Consider the following 20,239-nt stretch of genomic DNA (forward strand, 5'->3'; position numbering starts at 1 on the left):
CTCTCTCTTTTCTTTTTGCTCCTTTTAAATGGACTCATAACTTATAGGTCACTCGCTCTCTCCCTCTTCTCTCTCTCCCCTTTTCAATGGGTTATTTTTTGGTGTTTTCACCTCTATCCTCTCATCTACAGTTCTACGTTCTTATTGGTATCTTGGGTATCCCTTACTCCAACCCTAAATTTTGTTTAAGTTTTCAACTCCTTATTCTACTTGTTATTGAGAAAAAGTAACAATTTTGCAACTACATGCTTTCATTAAACACCCAATCGGTTATAATTGCCCCAAGGAAAAGTGAACGAATACCGAAATAACTTGTAAGAACTCTTATACATCAATAAGAAGCCGAAAGTAGTACAATGACCCTTGATTATGATACTCTTCTACATAATGTTCTCAGCATACACACGTTGATATTCATCCAACAAAACAATGAACAATTAAAAAAAATTGAAGTTACATGGTTTGTATGGTTATTTAGCTTGTTTGTTGGCTTGTTTTATTTATGTTATTTGTGCAATTCACCTGTTGCTATATAGAAAAATGCGTCCGCACATAATAAAATTGAAATTGTATACATAACGTGATATGTAACATTCATACAAATGGAAGAACAAAGCCACTAATTATGATTAATCTTAAATTCTCAAAATATCCATCTGAGTAACATCAAATGTAAGAAACTATTCAAGGACATTTTAAAGCTATCTTAAACTAAAACACTGAAATGGATTACCTACTTATCTTCACCAAAAAAAGAAAAAAAAAATTAACAGTCTGGCAAAAATTATCCGGTACCCATAATTTATTATTAAAACCCAACAAAACCAATCAATTGTTTCCATAAGCAGATACCCCAGACCTCGACCTTCTTCTAATGAGCTGAAAAATACAAACATAACACATTGATTATTAATCCTTTCACTGGAAGGGGAGCAGGAATGAGACACAGTCACACAGATCACATACACAATATGTCACACTTACATGCAAGTAAACTTACGCACTCTTCTAGTTTTACGAGCAGGCTGATTGAACCAAGTCTTGACATAGTTTTGTTAGTCTTTTGTTAGTTCTTCTAGAAACGGGCATTAGGCACACACAACATTATTATGCATTACCATGGCTTACCTGCATAAACAATCAACGGCTCACTAAACCCAAAAAAATAAAAAAATCTAAGCAAACTTTATGCATGCATCTGCAAAACCACCCACATTACAGTAAATTCAGCATACAGTATGTTTATAAGACATAGCAACAGATTTCAGTAAAAATACAAATACAACATTACCTTACACATTCATATATCAACCAAAATAGACAAATATAACAACATTCAATATCATGTCCATACAGAGCCCCACTACAGATACAAAACAATTGAATAGCAAATAAGGCAAAGCTAAAATAGCTATATTCCATTGAATATACAAAGACTATGACTCATCTCTAACATTCTTTCTTCTAAATTCTTTAAAAGGGTACATATAGTTAAGGAAAGATGCTAAATTTGAATCAAATTCATTAAGCAGCATCAACTAAACATAAACAACATATATGGTCACACTCAAATAGCATCAACCAGGTCACCCTCACACCTGCCCCCATCACTAATAATGCAAAATTGCCAAATTGGACATTCCAGCATTGGTGGCGGTAGTGCCTTTCCATACATATAATATCACTCATCAATCAATACAATTCACTAACCTAGAAAGACACAACCACTTATACCATAAAGAACCCAATGTCCCTAAGACAATTGGATATAAGTACTAATATTGTGATGAAAATAACACCACTTATTAGTATTCTGTTGCAATAAATTTAAGAAACAAATTTAGGAAACTGAAGAAACCAAGAAGAGAAGAAAGTCTACCTCTGACATTATAACAAATGGTATCCCTCCCATTCCTCCTGGGTAGATCTGTAGTAATCATGAAACCGAGTATATGTCACAATGATTTTTTATTTGGGTTAGATCAATTTTGAAGTTATAATACTCCGTATATGTTAACATCAGGTCATGTAATTTCTAAATGATTAAGTTTAGTTTGTAGGTTGAATAATAAGACAAATTCAAGTAGTTTAAGTTCTCTAATACTCTATTGAATGATGTGTATTACTTTGATTTGAGCTGCTTCATGAGCTATATCAAATTTCTTTCCCCTAAGTCTTCGTAAAATAGACTCACAACTTTTTTCATGACCAACCTTTACTTGCATTCAGCTTCCTATTCCTTCATAAAAATTATTGAGACATTAAATTAAATATCATAATTTTATAGTAAGGTATATTCTAAAAATGCATCTGTGAAACAATTTATAAGAAATCATGTGCCACTCAGCTCCTACTTATTTTCCCTCTAAAGAAAAATACATCAACACACGAGAATGGACTCAACGATCCACAATGGAGGCTATATTAATAAACTAAATAAATTACAATGTAATTAAACAGATTTACCAAATTACTTCACAAAAGAATAATGTTATCTATTTAACTATGAGCATTTTGGATTAAATTGCACAACTAAATTCATTTTTTGTATCTTCCCTAAACTCTGAGACTTGTTGTTGTTGTCTTTGTTGTGCAGCTGCCACTTCATTATCTTGTTTCTCTCTTTTTGCTAATTCAATTCAAAGTTGATGTTGCTCATACAAAATTTGAGCCTTTTATCAATATACTTAACTATCACGATAAAACCACAACTCAGGTAGTAAGCCTAATATAGTGCAGACAAATGATGAAAATGTTTTCCACCAAATGCCTTCTATGTGCTTTATCCCTTTCGTTTGTTTCTATAGTCTACACCCATTTCTAAAAATTTAATTCATGAAAAATAAATTGTCCTTAATTAATCTCCAAACCAAGTGTGATTGTGCGACTTATCTAGGAATGAAGTAACATTACATCTAACCTCATTTTGCCTATCTTTCTAATTAAGACAAGAAAAATTCAAATAAAGCTAAAATAACAGAAGATTTAACTAATGAAATGTTGTTGAAGACAAAGCAGCAATTAACAGTTTCTAGCATCACTAATATTTGTGAATTGTAAATTATTTTAAAGATATATGGTTAACCTCTAACTCAAGATCAAGACCATCAGATTGCATCCCAGGATGACCAGAAACTAACAAGCCAGCTTTGCTGATTTGATCTTTGAAAAACCTCTAATTTCTTGACATCTCTGCACATCACTTCACCTATAGCAGTAGCTCGAAATCTATGTTAGTCAGTCATAGGGTATGGATCTCAGCCTCTCAAGGCATGCATATAGCAGACATATCAAGAAAATTCTAGGAAACTAACACTGATATGAGGATAGTCCTTATTCTATCTTATTAAAAAAAAAAAAAAAAAAAAAAAAGATAGTCCTTATTCTATAAGATATTTATACAAATACATTAAATAAAATAGAAATAAAATATTTTCTTTTTTACTCTAGGATTAGATTTCTTAATCAAATACACATCACAATCGTTAAAATATGGGGTTCTTTTTGCTATAGGCCTAGCCAGTGAAAATTTGGAATGGTCCTCTCAGCACTATACCTTGTTATCCTATTCATCTTTTCTTCAAAATAAGAAATAAATAAGTAAATATGATAAAGGAGTTTCATTAAACAAGGGTATATAAACATACTATGTAACACATAGCCACAATTGAGCATAAATTTGTATTCATTTTCAACTATCAATGCCTATAATAAGCTTAAAAGGAAATGTCCCCCCAAGTAGACAGCTCCTTGCTTCTTGCATCTTTTCATAAGCTTAGCCGTTTGAGCATTACTTAAAAGAAGCCTTCTAAAGTACATAGGCAAAAACAGAAATGCTGCCTAGGCATTAAAAAGGTACCTGATTCACAATTGTTCATTGAAAAGGGCTCTTATCAACGTTAAGCTGCACAATAGGTTACAAATTAACATTAATCCAACAACCACAACTCAATATAAAGAATGATCAATATATTGGATCTCAAAAACATTGATTAGCCAGACAATCGTCTAGGCGGGAATCACAATTATTAGAATTAGGTTCCCAGTAACATTACTATTTTGCATAAAAGCAAGAAGTCACTCACAGAGTTCAAGATACTTATGAAGTTCAGAGTTCAGAAAGCATTTGAGCGGAATGCTTGAGAACTTCTCTGAGATTATCTTCGATCTTCTCGATCTCCTCGATCTCCTCCTCTTTTCCCCTGTAACTCAACAAAGCAGGGCGAGCAAGCGAGAACTACAACTTAGTTGTATCAGGGCTAGCTGACAGATTTGAGCAACTCTGCATAAAGGATTTAAAAGCCATTTGCATACAACCTACACAAAATCCTACAAATAGAACAATCAAATATATTCAAACTTTAACATTTCACTTATTCATTGACATATGTATTCCTATTTTCTAGAACAGTACCCCAATTATCTTAGCAGAACAAAAGGTAATAAATTAAATAGCAAATTTTCAACCAAATTTAAAACAGGTCACTAATTATCAATACTAATGAATGTAATTCAGAAATTCTAAAATAACACAAGCATCACTAACTCAATCTTATTACAACTATAAAATTAGTCATAATCACAACAAAATCAATAATGAACGATACAAATACAAACAACCCATAATCCACAAATCTGTATAAACATCATCAAAAAATAAACCCTTCAATACTCACTACACAAATACTTAAATTATTAGTAATCAAACAGTCTTTCCTCTTTTTATGGAAGTAAAGTAATATGGGCATAGATAGACAATTCGATACAAAAGCTATACCCTATATTGTCAAATTCATATTAGATGATTATAAGAAGGATACAGATCTTATATCAAGAAGCTGCTTCTATGGAGGAGGAAATTGACACTCAGCAAAAAACTGAATGAAACTCAGAAGCAATTTTTTTTTTTTTTTTTTTTTTAGAAAAAAGAAATAGAAAAAGAACCAGAAAATCCATTTGTGGAAAAAAATCAGAAATTAACAAAAATTAAATCAGTCAACATTCAAACAAAAGGAAAAATCTAATCAAAGAGCTAAATATTAAACCAATTAGAACACGAAAGTGAAAGGAGACAAAATTATACCTGGAGATCAGAGATAACAGCATTGGAGAATCAACAAATTACCTCTCAAGCTGCTTCAATAAAGAGGGAAGTTCAGAAGTTACTTCAGTGGGTTTAACAAAAGAACACGTAATAATAAACAAAATTCCAAACCGAATTAAACAATAACGGTGCAAATAAACCCTAATTTAAGCATTACCCAAAACTCTTTAACAACAAAATACTTCTTTAATGTGTAATATAACCACTCAAAACTCTCACCAATTCACTTGCCAATTTACTCAAAACAGTTCAAATTTCACGGTTCAAATTTCTCAATCAATCAAAGTAAAATTCCATCAATTCCACAAAACACAAACAAACATCAACAACATCAGATAAGTATTCTAAAATTAACAGACTGAACATCCAATAATACCTCAATATATTCACCTCAAACTCAAGTCCACCAAACCTGGTTCCATCTTCTCCTTTTGCCTATTTTAGAGAGAAAATAGAGAAACAGGAGGACGAGAAGAAAAAAAAAAAGGGCGAAAAAAGAGGAGAAATTAACCAAAAAACAAAAAAAACAGTCAACATTCATATATAAAAGGTAAAATCTAATTGAAGAGAAGAGATGAAAATTGGATCAATTATTAGAACAAGAAAGAGAAAAGAGAGATAATTATACCTGAAGATCGGAAACTCATCTTCCACAACCGTAAGTCTGTAATCAATAATCTTGTTTCAATTATAGCAAATAAACTTAAATTAGCATCATTCAAACACCCTAGTAGACCTACAAACATTATCTTTATCGCATTATACTACTACTTTGAGTACTTTCACAAAATTGGAGAAAGCCCATAACAACTAAATTTTACACTATAAAACACACTAATAATCACCCAAAAAACAATTCAAAACAAAAATTGCATGCACACTTTTGCAGCATCAATCATAAATCTTATCATGTAATTACAAATTATATCAGATAGCTCAATTAACAGTAATTTCTATAACATTCAAAACCACGGTTTAGAAAACTAAATTCCAACAATAAAGCAAGCTACAGTGCTACACCGATCCACTCAAAACCACCCAACTATGACATTAATAACATCGAAACCAGCAATTAACAATTGAATAATCAAAATACAATAAAATCAACAGATACCCAAACCATAAATTATATACACTAATCATAAATTAGTAGAAGTATTGAAAAAAAAAAATCCAAGGAAATGGGCCGTACCTTATTGGATCTAGGTTGGAAAAAATGATATAAAAATTGATTCATAGTATAATTGATTCAAAATATCACCTCCCCCGCGAAACCTGATAACAAAGAAGAAGTCATTAGATCATACCACATTAATTCAGCTTGTCACGCATCAATTTTCACATAATTCCATTAGCTTAATTTGCAAAACTTAATTCCCATAGCTGATAGCTCAATTCCCAAATCACGACCTTCTATTAAACCGAATTCTACCAGAAATGATTCCGTATATTTTTTTTAAGAAAATTGAATTACAAATGGGGTTTTTGTTATATTAGTTGGTAGTTTAATATTAAGAAAGGAGTAGAATTATACCTGAAGATCGGAGCAAACGACATCAAGAATCATCTTCCACAAGCTCCCATAACCATCATCGAAGGGATGATTGGTGGTTTTGAGCTCATCGCCATTGTTGTTGAAGGAAGACATATTTTCTCTCTCTAGCTTTCTCTCTCCTTGTTTCCATAAAAACTCTGAGCTTTTTTCTGAGATGAGAAGAAAGAGAGCTAAGGGAGTAGGTAAGGGAAGTCGGCGTGAGAAAGCACTCAAGCTGTCAAGCATGAAGCATCAACCAATTAGAATAAAGGGCATTTTCGGAATTCCATTAATTTCGGGGGTGTTAGTGTAATAAACGCCACAAGTTACTGTTACTAAGTTCCCACTTTTATTAAGGGTTATAGATTAGTTTGCTGGGAGTAGTAAATTAACTTTTGAGTTATATTTCTATAATACTGACAAAGAGTATTTTCAGGCAAACTTTTGCAAAGGCATTGACAAAGAGCTCAAAGGAGGTATCAACCAATATTAAATTTAATAGTTTATATAATTGTCAATGCACTATACTCTTATATGCTTGATAATTGGAAGGTTTAGGCAAATACTTGGTTGTGACAATTATTGTTGATGCATTTTGAAACTTGATTGTGTATAAAATGTCTATTTAAAGAGGTATATAATTGGAATGAGAGTTTTATATCTATGCTCAACTGTTCGGGTGCCCGACTATATAATTGACAATTATTTCTTTTTTCTTTTTTTTTTTTTTACTCATTGCTTGTATGTTGCTGCTTGTTAGCATATCAAGACTACTAATTAACTAAAACATTGGTTATATAGTAATATTCTTATCTTAATTAGTACTTCGTAGTTTTATTGCTTACTTGTAGAATTCAAAGTAGTTTTATTCTTGTTGAATTCAGAGTAGTCTTATTTAGTAGTTTTATTGGTTAAATAGTATTAGTCTTAACTTAATTAGTATAATTCATAGTAGTTTTATTGCTTACTTGTATTTTGTCTAGGCATGGACATTTATAGATATGATCAAGTGACATGTGCATCCCACATAATGACTTGAATTTGTAATTTGTTCATCAAGGCCTTGCCTTCCAAGATATGTGATGTAAATGACTTTTTTGCAGTGGTTGTTGGGGAAATTGCTAATTTGCATCCTATGCTTTTGCACCAGCTATTTTGGTGACTCCACTTGGTGCAAGTTTTTATCATTATAAAGTAAGTAGTTGGATTCGATGTGTTCTTGAAGGCTTAATTTTCAGGTATATGTTGATTTTTTTTACTGAAGTGTTTTTCTTATGTTATTGCTTTAGTTCTACCCTTACACATATTATTTTGAGAGAGAGACTTCATATGTTCGAGGTACTTGGTTGTATATTATGTGTTGTGGGTTCAATAACCATTGATTTTCATGAACCACAAGAGCACCAAATTGAGTCTGTTGCAGAAGTATGGGATCTAGCCATAGAGCCAAGTTTTACTCTGTTACCATCTAAATTATCTATGAATTGGTGATAGATGCTAGCTTTCTGATGTAATCTCTAGGCCTTACTCTAACACGTCTTCTGTAGCTTAGTTTGTTATGAAAGAAATTATTGGGTTTGCTATGGTGACTGGGAAATCTTTTTGTTCTTCCACCAATTTTGTGTCATATTCTTACTTTCTTTTTTTGTATTTTTTATATTTGTTTCCATTTTTTATAAAAAAATTACTATAAAACCTGATTATCCACCATTGGTATTGCAAATGAGAAAGTACAATGTGGCAGGGAAATTAAGTATATGCTTATCTATCATTATATTAAAACGTAGTTGATATTGATAGTTGCATAACTTTAACCTTCTTTTTTGTCTGCAACGAAGGATCATTCACCTTTAGGTAAGTTGTGTGGTTATTGTTGAATCACCCCCTCCCCTAAAGTATCCGTAATTGCATTCCGCTTGATTTCTCAAACCTTCCTAGCATGGTCAATCTCAATTTGATTCTTGGATCTTTTTATTGATTAATATTCTTGGATGATATTACTATTTCAATTCAACAATGTGGGTAGTGAAGTTTTAATCAATGCTCAGTAGAGAACGTGTAGGAATTATGGTAGTTTTGCTTTCCCTTTCCTTTTATTGGTGCAGGGATTTAATTCTTAGTTTCTTAAAAGTGTTCTTGTTTATGCAGTTTGATGACAAGGTTGCTTTATTTAATTTAGGTTTGTATTCCATTTGGTTAATATATTATAAGCTGACTATTGAGCATTTGTTCCTCTAAATGTCTTCAATTTACTTGGGCAGATACCTCTCTTATGTTTGATTAGAAATCTAAACATGGTCTGGTTCATGATTGCTAAGTGGTTTATTTGTCCACTGATTGTAGTAATCTTAACCAGCTTTTATAATCATTTCTTCTACTTTTCTCCTCTCTCTAATTCCTTTTGTATATATAGAAGTTGTATTTTGGCATTGCCGCCTCTTTTGTGTGTGTTTGTGTTTATGCTTGTAGGTATAAGAAGATTTAACAAGCTAGCAAAGCAAATTGAGGAAGACAAGAGAAATCAGAGAGGGTGTGCACCTCCCTAGGAACGACCTCTCCTACCACTACACCACAAACTGCATCAGCCAGCAAAAATAGGAGCAGGCTACTACTACTGCTGTTTTTTGCTGTTAATGTTGTATTTTTGCTGCTACTGTAGTCTGGTGCTGGTGCTGACTCCTGCTATTACTGTATGCTGCCACTGCTTGTCCTACTATTGGTTGCTGCCATTGGTGTCAGCTACTGTTGTTTTTTGCTGTTACTGCTGTTTTTTTGCTACTACTGTTGTCTGATGCTGACTCCTGCTACTGCTGTATGCTGCCACTGCTTGTCCTACTGTTGGTTGCTGCCACTGGTGTCTGCTACTGTTGATTGCTGCTACATACTACTGTTGGTAGCTTTTGTTAATGCTGATGTTGTTCTTGTTTACTGCTATCGCCGACTTTTTTTTTTTTGAAATTCAGAAGTTTTTCTTTTCCTTACTTTTCCAAGCTAAAGATCAAAGTTGATTTTCTTTTTGTTTGAGTTATTATATTGTTTAGCCAAACATTAAAATTGGTGTGTATGGATTTTTTTTTTTTTTGTAAGAATTATGAAATTATTTCAATCCAAATTGTTGTTTATATTATCATATACTTGTATGTTAATTTCTCATTCATAGTAGTTGTAAATATTCAATAATAATAATAATAATAATAATAATAATAATAATAATAATAATAATAATAAATGTTACCTATTAATTAATAGAGTGTTACATTAGTTTGTAAAAAGTGATACATAATGTCAAATAAAGTGCTCTGTATGTCAAAAGATGATTGAGAAATGTTACCTAATAATCAACAAAGTGTTACATTTATTCGAAAAAGTGATACATAATGTCGGATAAAAAGATACTATATGATTGAAAAATGTTACTAAGGATAAGTAAGTGTTATATAAGAATTAAAAAGTAACACTTTAAAAATGATACTAATAATATAAAAAGTGTTACATAAGAGGGCTTATTGTAACACTTTTGAAAGTGTTACCATACAATACCCAAAGTGTTACATAAGGCCTTAGGTAACATGGGCGGAAGTATCACCCAATAAAGTGTTACCTATTATCTATAATAACACTTTTACCACTTTATGTAACACCTTTTGGGTGTTACTTGAGGTTAGTTTTGTACTAGTGAATAAAGCCATTTTGAGCCGAAATGGCTACTCACTTGCCTATTTTCTTCATTTCTCAACTTATAAACGTATTCATTCTCAAACCATATCATAATTACATATTTATAAGTGATTGTGAGTTGAAATTACATAAAAGAAGCAAAGTTCTAAGTTTTTGGGCCTATTTCATCACAATAAAGCCATTTTTAGCCGAAATGGCTTCTCACTTGCCTATTTTCTTCATTTCTCAACTTATAAACTTATTCAATCTCAAACCATCTCATAATTACATATTTATAAGTGATTATGAGTTGAAATTACGTAAAAGAAGCAAAATTCTATAAGTTTTTGGGCCCATTTCATCAAAATAAAGCCATTTTGAGCCGAAATGGCTTATCACTTGCCTATTTTCTTCATTTCTCAACTTATAAACTTATTCATTCTCAAACCATCTCATAATTACATATTTATAAGTTATTGTGAGTTGAAATTACATAAAAGAAGCAAAGTTCTAAGTTTTTGGGCCCATTTCATCAAAATAAAGCCATTTTGAGCCGAATTAACTTATAATATGCCTATTTTCTTCATTTCTTAACTAATAAACTTATTCTTTCTCAAACTATTTCAGATTTCGCATGGAAGAAAAACTTCAAAGATAAAGACGGTGAAGAAGCCTAAAAGCATTGATCAACCTAAGAAGAAGCTAAGTGAACAAAGGTCCAAGAGTGAACAAGCGTCGAAGTTGCACTCTTCGAAAGGTTCACCCATGCAACCTACTCCACTAGTTGAAGACATTGTTCTTCAATCGCTCTCTACTGACATGACCTTTCTTCACAACCGTGCTTGTCATTTGGTCGATCCATGGAAGTTGCACTTCCTAAGGCAATGTTCCACTATGATGAGGATGCAGTTGCATGGATCAGCAAAGAAGATGTGAAGGAATTTCTACGTGGTGCAAAGCTTAACATTTCCCTCATTCATACATTCATGAGGTACTTCAATGCCCACATAATCTACACTTTTTTCAAGTTATTCAAATTTATGGTGATTATCCTACATGTGATTAATTATTCAATGTTCATGCACGCAGAGCACTACAGGAGCACTTAACTGAAACTGATTCTCCTTGTAAAGTTGGGTGGTTATGCCCCGAGCAGTTATCCACTACTAGAATCATAGGCAACCCCCATGACGTGTTTTACTATGTTGAGCAAAGTATCAGGGAATCAGTGTGTGCGGGAGACAAGTTCATATTCGCCCCATGTTATAAAGAGTAGGTCTAACCATGTCAAATTCAATTATATGTTGACTCCTAAATATTACTTGCGTGTCTATTGTGAACTTATGTAGGGAGCATTGGAGCCTCATGGTGTTTTGTAATTCCAATAACACAATTTATCACCTTAATTCAGCTCGATCATCGGAGAAGTGGCTCGTGAAGTCTATATTGCAAAAGTAAATATATATAGCTACCTAATGATGATTATTGCTAATAATAACTAATTTAGTAGTCATACAACTAATCAAATTTGAATGTACTTTATTTACTACAGTGTTATGAAGAAGCTACATTGTCGTGCTCCAAAGGGTCCAACATGGAAGTCACCGTTGGTAATTTACATGATATTGTGATTATCCTCAAAATCTATGTTAGTAAATATTTGCTAATTTCCTTTGCATGTTTCACTGATGTGATTTATTTGTCATATGCTAGTGCGCACAATAAGAAAATGGACTTGATTGTGCTTTGTATGTGATGAGATTCATGCTTGACATTGTGACTCATTGTACGGACACTCAACAGCTTGATGAGGTAAGTCCTAAAACTTAATGAAATGCTATATTGATGTGATTTCTAGCCTTAGACACCTAATATTACCCAATATTGACATGTTATGAGAAATAAAAGGTCATTTGACAAGAAAGGTAGGAAATGGGTTGAATAGAAGTCATATGGGCCATATTTGGGCCATTTTGTGTTAATATGCTCTTTTGATGTGATTTCTTTTCTTATACACCTATAACTAGATAATATTGACATGTTATGAGATAAATAAAGTTCATTTAATAAGAAATGTAGGAAATGGGCAAAGTAAAGTCATATAGGCCATATTCGGGCCATTTTGAGTAAAAAGCGTCTTAAACCTTAATAAAATGCTCTTTTGATTCATTTTTAGGGCTTAGACACATAAAACTAGGTGACATTGACATGTTATGAGAAAGAAATAGTTCATTTGATAAGTAATGTAGGAAATGGGCTACATAGAAGTCATATAGGCCATATTTGGGTCATTTTGAGTAAAATGCGTTGTTAAAATTAATGAAATGCTTATTGATGTGATTTTTAGCCTTAGACACCTAATATTACCCAACATTGACATGTTATGAGAACTAAAAAGGTGATTTGACAAGAAAGGTAGAAAATGGGCTGAATAGAAGTCATATGAGCCATATTTGGGCCATTTTGTGTTAATATGCTCTTTTGATGTGATTTCTTTTCTTATACACCTATAACTAGATAATATTGACATGTTATGAGGTAAATAAAGTTCATTTAATAAGAAATGTAGGAAATGGGCAAAGCAAAGTCATATAGGCCATATTCGGGCCATTTTGAGTAAAAAGCGTCTTAAACCTTAATAAAATGCTCTTTTGATTCAATTTTAGGGCTTAGACACATAAAACTAGGTGACATTGACATGTTATGAGAAAGAAATAGTTCATTTGATAAGTAATGTAGGAAATGGGCTACATAGAAGTCATTTGGGCCATTTTGATTAAAATGCGTTGTTAAACTTAATGAAATGCTATATTGATGTGATTTTTAGCCTTAGACACCTAATATTACCCAACATTGACCTATGAAAAATAAAAAAGTGATTTTACAAGAAAGGTAGAAAATGGACTGAATAGAAGTCATATGGTGGTGGTTGGATGGTCGAGGTAGAAGAGGAGTGAGGAGAGAGAAAGTTGAATGGTTATTATGCAAAAGTCAAAAATACCCTTCCTAATGCTAGTGCAAATTACCAACATGCTCTTATTTGTTACTCAAATTGAGTAACTTGAATTTACTAAAAAAAAAAAGTTTTAGTCAATTTTTTTTTTTTGGTGTTATAAGTAAAAAAATCTATACACTTCAGAAAATGGGTTTGTTCAAATTTACTGAATTGAGCTGAATTGAAATGATTGAAGTTGAACTGAACTGTATTGACTAAATAGAGCTGAAATGAATGAATATTTTAAGAGAGAAGAAAATTAGGAGCTGAATTAAACTGAACTAATTGGAGCTGAACTGAACTGAACTGAAATTAAGCTAAAGTGACACTAGTAGAAAAATCGAATTAGGCACCAGCTCAAACCCCCCATAACCCACCGGTGCCTAATTGGGGGGTGGCAATATTCCACTAAAAATCCACTGGTTCAAAACCAGTGGCAAAAACAAGAATTGCCACCGGTTAACCGGTGGCAAAAATGCTAGCCATAATTTTTTTTTTAATATTTAACATAAATGCCACCGGTTAACCAGTGGCAATAACATGTATATAATTTTTTTTATTTTTTATTTTTTGTATTTTTCACTTTAAATATAATCGAAAGCAATTAACTAAAAAAAATTTTCCAACATCAAATATAAATCGAACTATTTCATTCATTACAACATTTAATAAAAAAAATGACAATACAAATCAATATAATCAAACAATTACAGCGGTATAATAAAAAAAAATTACAATATAAAAAAAAAATTACAACATCAAAATGAAAAAACCCTATACAACATCTTATTCTTCGATTTATATTCTTGCTTCTTGAAATATACCTGCATCAATTAAAACAAAAAAAATTAATAAAACGTACGAACCCAGAAAACCCCCCCAAAAAAAACCCAAAAAACCAGAAAACTGAAAATTAAAAAAAAAAAAAACCAACCCCAAAAACGCATGCATGGACCAAAAAAAACGATTATTTTAATCGAAAATTAACCAAGAAAAATATAAATGCTAGCCATAACTAGAACTCGATTAATTAACCAAGAAAAATCGAAAATTAATCCAGAACTCGATTAACTAACCCAAAAAAACAATTATTTTAATCGAAAATTAACCAAGAAAAAGCAAAATAAAATCCGAACCCAGAAAAAAAGAATTAAAATCCAAAAATCGATTTTAATCGATTAATTAAACCCAGAAAAATCCAATTAAACTCAAAACTCGATTAATTAAACCCAGAATTCTCAAAAAAAAAAAAAAAGATGAACCCAAAAAACACATGCATGTACCCAGAAAAATCGATTAATTAAACCAAAAATCAAACCTAGAAAAATTAAAGCCACCTCGATTAAATTCGGTGTTGTATGTTGATGTCTTCGGTAGTGTTCTTGGTGGTCTTGGGTGTTGGTCTTCGGTGGTGGCTTTTGGTGGTTTTCGTGGTGGTGGAAACGAAAGAGAAGGGGACGTGAATCGGGGAAGAACGAAAGAGAAAGAGAAAGAGAGAGAGAGAGAGAGAGAGAGAGAGAGAAGGAGATGAGATCGAAGGAAACAAGGAGAAAGAATGAGATGAACAGAGAAGAGAGAAAGGGAGAAAGAAAGAGAAGTGGAGCGGCTGAGGAGAGAGTGGTGAGTTAGGGTTTATATGGGGGTTTTTTTTAAAAAAAATAATCAAGCCGCCGGTTTTGAACCGGTGGGTTTAATATTTTATCCACCGGTTCAAAGTGAACCGATGGCAATTCTCTTCCCTCGTTTTTTCCCACTTTTTTCCCCACCGGTTCTTAAGAACCAGTGGCCTTAGGGCGGTGCCAATTTCATTTTTTCACCTAGTGTGAACACACCCTTAATTTCACTCTTGTCAAAAAAGAAGAAAAAAAATCTATCTTATAAAATAAGAGCACCTTAAAGAAACATCACACATTGCATTTAGTGATTAATTTTATAAGGGATTTTACATAACAAAGTTCTCAAATCCCTTATGAAACCTTAGCCAAATAAGGTTGGCATACAGAGTGTATGATATTTTGTAACCTAATCTTTTACTTCACAGGGAGTATTATGGAAGCACAACTCTTAAGACCATCATCACTCATGGTATAAAAATTTATACCACCCCTCTCTCTCTACCACTTTCTCACTCCTCCACATCATCTATACCACAATACAATATACTTTCTTCAAAAATCACCCCACCCATGGTATAAAAAAAGTTTACCAACACACTTTCTCTCTCCTATATGTATGAATTATACACTTAATTAAATTATAATTATATTTTGTTTGATGTTGAAAATAACTAATTACTATTTATAAAGTTAATTAAATAAAAATAAGCAATTTAGGTAGAAAAAAGTGAATTTCAAAAATATATAAAACTATATCAATATGGGTGTTTATGTGTATGTCTTGAAAAATTATGAACAATGGTAATTTTTTTTATAATTTTTTACTTTATAATTTTTTCTTAAAATGCAATTGAAAATAAATAAATAAAAGATGTATGACAACCAGGCCACATGGCGTGACTTAATTGGTTCATGTTTCACGTGGAACAAACATTTGATGGTATAGTTTTATGCCACCAATGTAGTAAAAATTTGCAACTTTTGGATGAATGTTTACACCGTGTTATAAAATTATACCACGAGTGTTAATGCTCTAAGAAAACATCTTTCATCTACTTTTAATTGTAACATTTTGACTTTTACGTTTGTCAATGCATAATTTTTAACTCTCCATATCACTAATTGTAGATAGGTAAAATTATAAAATTAGATTCCATGAAAGTATAAATTTAGACGTATCTAACAAGATCTCATATGACTATATTTTGCTCAACATATAAATAAAAAACGAAAGTCAATTGTGAGAATGTGAATAGTGTTAATTTCTAATTGTTGCAACTAAAAGTGAACGGAAGAATTATATTCATAATAATAGCTATCAAATCATTTTTGAAAGTTAGTACAAAACCAAACACGAGCACGATATTTAGCTCTAATTGACCGCTTTTATTTTTAGTCCGTGCGATGCACGATTTGCTTGTATTTTCTTAAAATAAATATTTTTAGTATTTATGTGATAAATTTTGTTATTTTATTCGTTTAACGTAGTATATCTTTTAATATTTTACGGAGTAATATAAAATGTGAAGACAAATTTTCATATGTGGTTGGATACATCGTGTCGGTATTAATTTACGTTTGGATGATACGTATTATCTAAATACCATCAAGGAATTATATTGATACCAACAAAGTTTTTTTGCATTCACTAATGAATTTTTGGTATTTAAATGATACCATCTAAACACAATTTAATACCAACGTCATGTTATTAGAGTTCTAGTGGACTTTAAACATTAGTGGCATATTACTTTCCCAGCATGACATGGGACAAGGCAATGGCGGACCTTAATAGGGGCGAAACGGGGCCTGGCCACTAATAACTTTTGAAGAAATTTTTTTAAAGCCCATTTAAAAATTAAAAAAAAAAGAAAAAAAAAAACAAAACTGATGCTTTCTATCTTCTAGGCGGCAGTTAAATCAAAGAAAAGGAAGATTCCTTCCCAATTCCCAATTCCCAACAATTGACAAACCATTGGTCTTTCCCCTCCTTTAACTCCTCCGTATTACATAGTAAATATTCCATTAAACAATTTACTTTTTTGTTCCAATTCAATTACAACTTCAAAGATTCCAAGAACAAATTACAAATTTACAATATCACTATATCAGGTATATACTCGACTACTTTCTCAATTTTTTGTTTTTAAGTTTTTGTTTTCGATTAATTTTTTTTACTTTTTGCAATTAATTTTTTTTTATGTTATTATACTATGTACTAATGATTAATTTGAGCATTAATAAACAAATTGATAATTTTAGGTGACAAGACGTTATCAAAGTTAATTAATTACTTAGTTCAAAGTATAGAGCATGTTTTGCCTTCGGTACGTCGTTCTTTATTTCTCTATTAATATTTATCGATTGATAAGTTATTTTTAACTTTTGATTTATATTTGTGATTTGTGAATTGTATTGCATTGATGATTAACAAATTAGTCGCTTATGAATGTAAGCTTGATTGCTTAAAGTTAGTTTCTTGTTTTCTTTCATATTGTTTTCTTTGATTGGTTGCTACTTGTTAGAATTAAATAATTAATTAAAACATAATTGTTGACATTTCTAAAATAAATTTAACATATAATTAATTTCAGGTAAACAAATATGAACAAACAAAAATCTATTACCTCCTTTTTCAAATGAAAAGAGCCAGAAAATGACACAACACCCGACGAAAATAATCCAGTGAATGAAGATACCCCTACCCGGACACATAATCATGAAGAAGGTCCATCGATTATTGATATTGACAATGTGGATATTAATTCTTTAGAACGTGATCCAGGGTTACGTCCTCCAATATGGGCTTATCCAATTGGAAAACGAAATGAAATAAGACGTGCTTATATTAAATTGGGGCCTTATCAACCTCAATTGGCAGAATATCCATTTTCAGGGCCTACAAAGCATCGTCGCCGATTTCAATCTACTTGGTTTGCTAAGTTCCCAGATTGGTTGGAATATTCACCTTCTAAAGATGCTGCATTTTGTCTAACTTGTTATCTGTTTACCGAAACACCAAATTCTCGGGTAAAATCGTTTACTTTGACCGGATTCAAAAATTGGAAAAAAGTCAATGACGGGAAACGTTGTGGGTTCCTTGCTCATATTGGAGAAGGTCCATGTACAACTCATCGAAATGCGGTTCAATTATACAGGACTCTTCCAAAGCAAAAAGCAAAGATTCGTAATGTTTTATACAAACAAAGTGAAATGCAAATCAAGCAAAATCGATTACGTTTAAAGGCCTCTATCGATGTCCTCCGCTTGTTGACTACACAATCTTGTCCTTTAAGAGGTCACAATGAAACAAATAATTCTGAGAATCAAGGAAACTATCTTGAATTCAGAAAGGTGTTGGCTGCATATAATAAAGATGTTTCCAAAGCTATACGACAAGCTCCTTATAATGCCAAATATACTGCTCCCTCGATTCAAAAAGAGATTCTCCATATTATTTCAAATATGGTTCGCAACTATATTAGAGAAGAAATTGGTAACTCTAAATTTTGTATTATAGTTGATGAGGCTCGAGATGAATCTAAAAGAGAGCAAATGGGTCTTGTTTTAAGGTTTGTTGACAAATATGGAACAATTAGGGAGCGATTTTTTGACCTTATACGAGTTTCCGATACCACGGCAGCAACACTTAAAAGAGAATTGTGTTCAGTTCCTGCTCGACATAATTTATTTGTTGAAAATATTCGAGGGCAAGGATATGATGGTGTTTCGGGGTTTTCTGATGTCCTGCGGGAGAGTTACAATTCCGAGACTGGAACCGGACGCCTGTACCTGCAAAATAACGGAGACTCCTGGTGATGGGAGCTCCGCCTCCGACGGTCAAGTTAGTACTTGATTAAGGAGTAATTAATGCGGAAATTTAAAGTGATTAGGTCTCTCTAGGTGAGAGTGTTTAACGTAGGTAATCTGCTTTGTTAGCGTGATCAGCTTTTTATCTGTGTAATTAATGTATGTGTAATCTCTGTAATCCCCCCTTAATGAGGATTAAGGGAGGTATTTATAACCTTGGGAAACGTGCCAATCCTAGGTTTAGGTTAACCTAGGGCTGATTGGGCTTCCCTCGGAAGTTGGGCCTGGGTGGCCGGTTTCTCCATTAGGCATGGAGTATGCCACGTGTCATGACATAACAGGTCCAAGGTGGACGAATAAGCGTTGCCACGTGGCAAGCCCTGACAGTTCCAACTGGGGGACACTTGGCAGGACCTGATTGGCCCACGTGGCGCATTCCGATTGGTGGGAGCAAAATCCCCTAATCATTTGCCCCTCACAGGTGGCACGTGTCTGGTCACGTGTTACCTGTGACAGGTGCCGCACTGTAACAGGCGACGGCCTGCTACAGGTGTCAGTCGGCGAAAGGCCGAGAGATTTTCCCGCCCAAATTTTGAATTCTCAAAGTGACCCTTCGCCTTCTCACTTTGCCTATATAAGGGAGTGTTGACTTCAGTCATTTTCACACTTGAGAACTTTTTGAGAACATTCGGACCCCTGAACTTGCTCTGACATTTTGGACCCTTTCTGCCTACCGCTTGTTCTGACAAGCCGCCTGCAAAGGATTTTCAGAACTTCATCAACCGTCACTCGTTCAGGTAACTGTCGGTTCTCTTACTCTTAATTTTCTTTTTATTCTTTTTTGAAATGGCACCACGGAAGCACACGACACGACCTAGGTTAGTGATCAGCCGGTCACCGGGGACGGCTGAATCTAGGACTAGGAGTGCCGCCTGCCCTTTTCCGGACCCATCTTTGCCCTTTATACAAAGTCCGACTGTATCTGTGTCTATGCAGAGCAGGATGGCCAGAACAAAAAAGACTGCTAGGATCTCAAATTCAGACGGCTCCTCCCACAGGGTGCCGATTAGTGAAACATCTGACCAGGCGCCAGATGTGGAAGTGAAACAAGGCGGCCTGAAAGCCGGCAATTCTGAGGGAGGAGTCATAGTGACCCCTTCCCATTTTACAGTTAACAATTCTGCTCCTTTTCAAAGAGAGGAGGCGGGCCCCTCCGGGAGAGGGGAGGAGTCGTCCTCTTCGGACTCGTCAGAGGGTGATTCCGAGTCTAGCTCTTCTGGCCATGCTTCTCTGGACACAGAGGAGAAAAACAGCCGCCTGCAAGAGGCGAGGCTTTCTCACGCAGTTAAGAAGGGGGACAATTGGGCGGAGCCATCCGCCTCTTACCGAGAGCAAAATACCCCCTACTACTGCACGGTACCTCGGGGCCGGATCACAGTCATGCAAGAGAAAGTGGAGAGCTTTATCGCAAACCACACAATGAGCCCCGACTTTTTAGTGTTTGTGCCGGATCCAGAAGACAC

General features: G+C 33.3%; 1 long non-coding RNA gene across 19 annotated transcripts; it reads right to left on the minus strand.

Moving 5' to 3' along the window:
- Nucleotides 1–553: 553 nt before the first annotated feature.
- On the minus strand, nucleotides 554–6,837 carry LOC110719495. Of its 19 annotated transcripts, none has more exons than XR_002511117.1 (11): nucleotides 6,639–6,837; nucleotides 6,297–6,379; nucleotides 5,733–5,782; nucleotides 5,481–5,539; nucleotides 4,086–5,133; nucleotides 3,860–3,904; nucleotides 3,086–3,208; nucleotides 2,127–2,239; nucleotides 1,880–1,927; nucleotides 985–1,128; nucleotides 554–879 (listed from the first exon to the last, which is right to left on the minus strand). It is a non-coding gene; the product is annotated as an uncharacterized LOC110719495 (long non-coding RNA). The 19 variants fall into 19 exon arrangements; XR_002511130.1 differs by lacking the exon at nucleotides 2,127–2,239 and having other exon boundaries at nucleotides 4,086–4,282; nucleotides 5,084–5,133; nucleotides 5,495–5,539; nucleotides 6,639–6,831; XR_002511123.1 differs by lacking the exon at nucleotides 2,127–2,239 and having other exon boundaries at nucleotides 4,086–4,329; nucleotides 5,084–5,133; nucleotides 5,495–5,539; nucleotides 6,639–6,831.
- Between the last annotated feature and the right edge of the window lie 13,402 nt (nucleotides 6,838–20,239).

This window comes from Chenopodium quinoa, unplaced genomic scaffold, assembly GCF_001683475.1.
Source record: "Chenopodium quinoa cultivar QQ74 unplaced genomic scaffold, ASM168347v1, whole genome shotgun sequence".
NCBI lineage: Eukaryota > Viridiplantae > Streptophyta > Magnoliopsida > Caryophyllales > Amaranthaceae > Chenopodium > Chenopodium quinoa.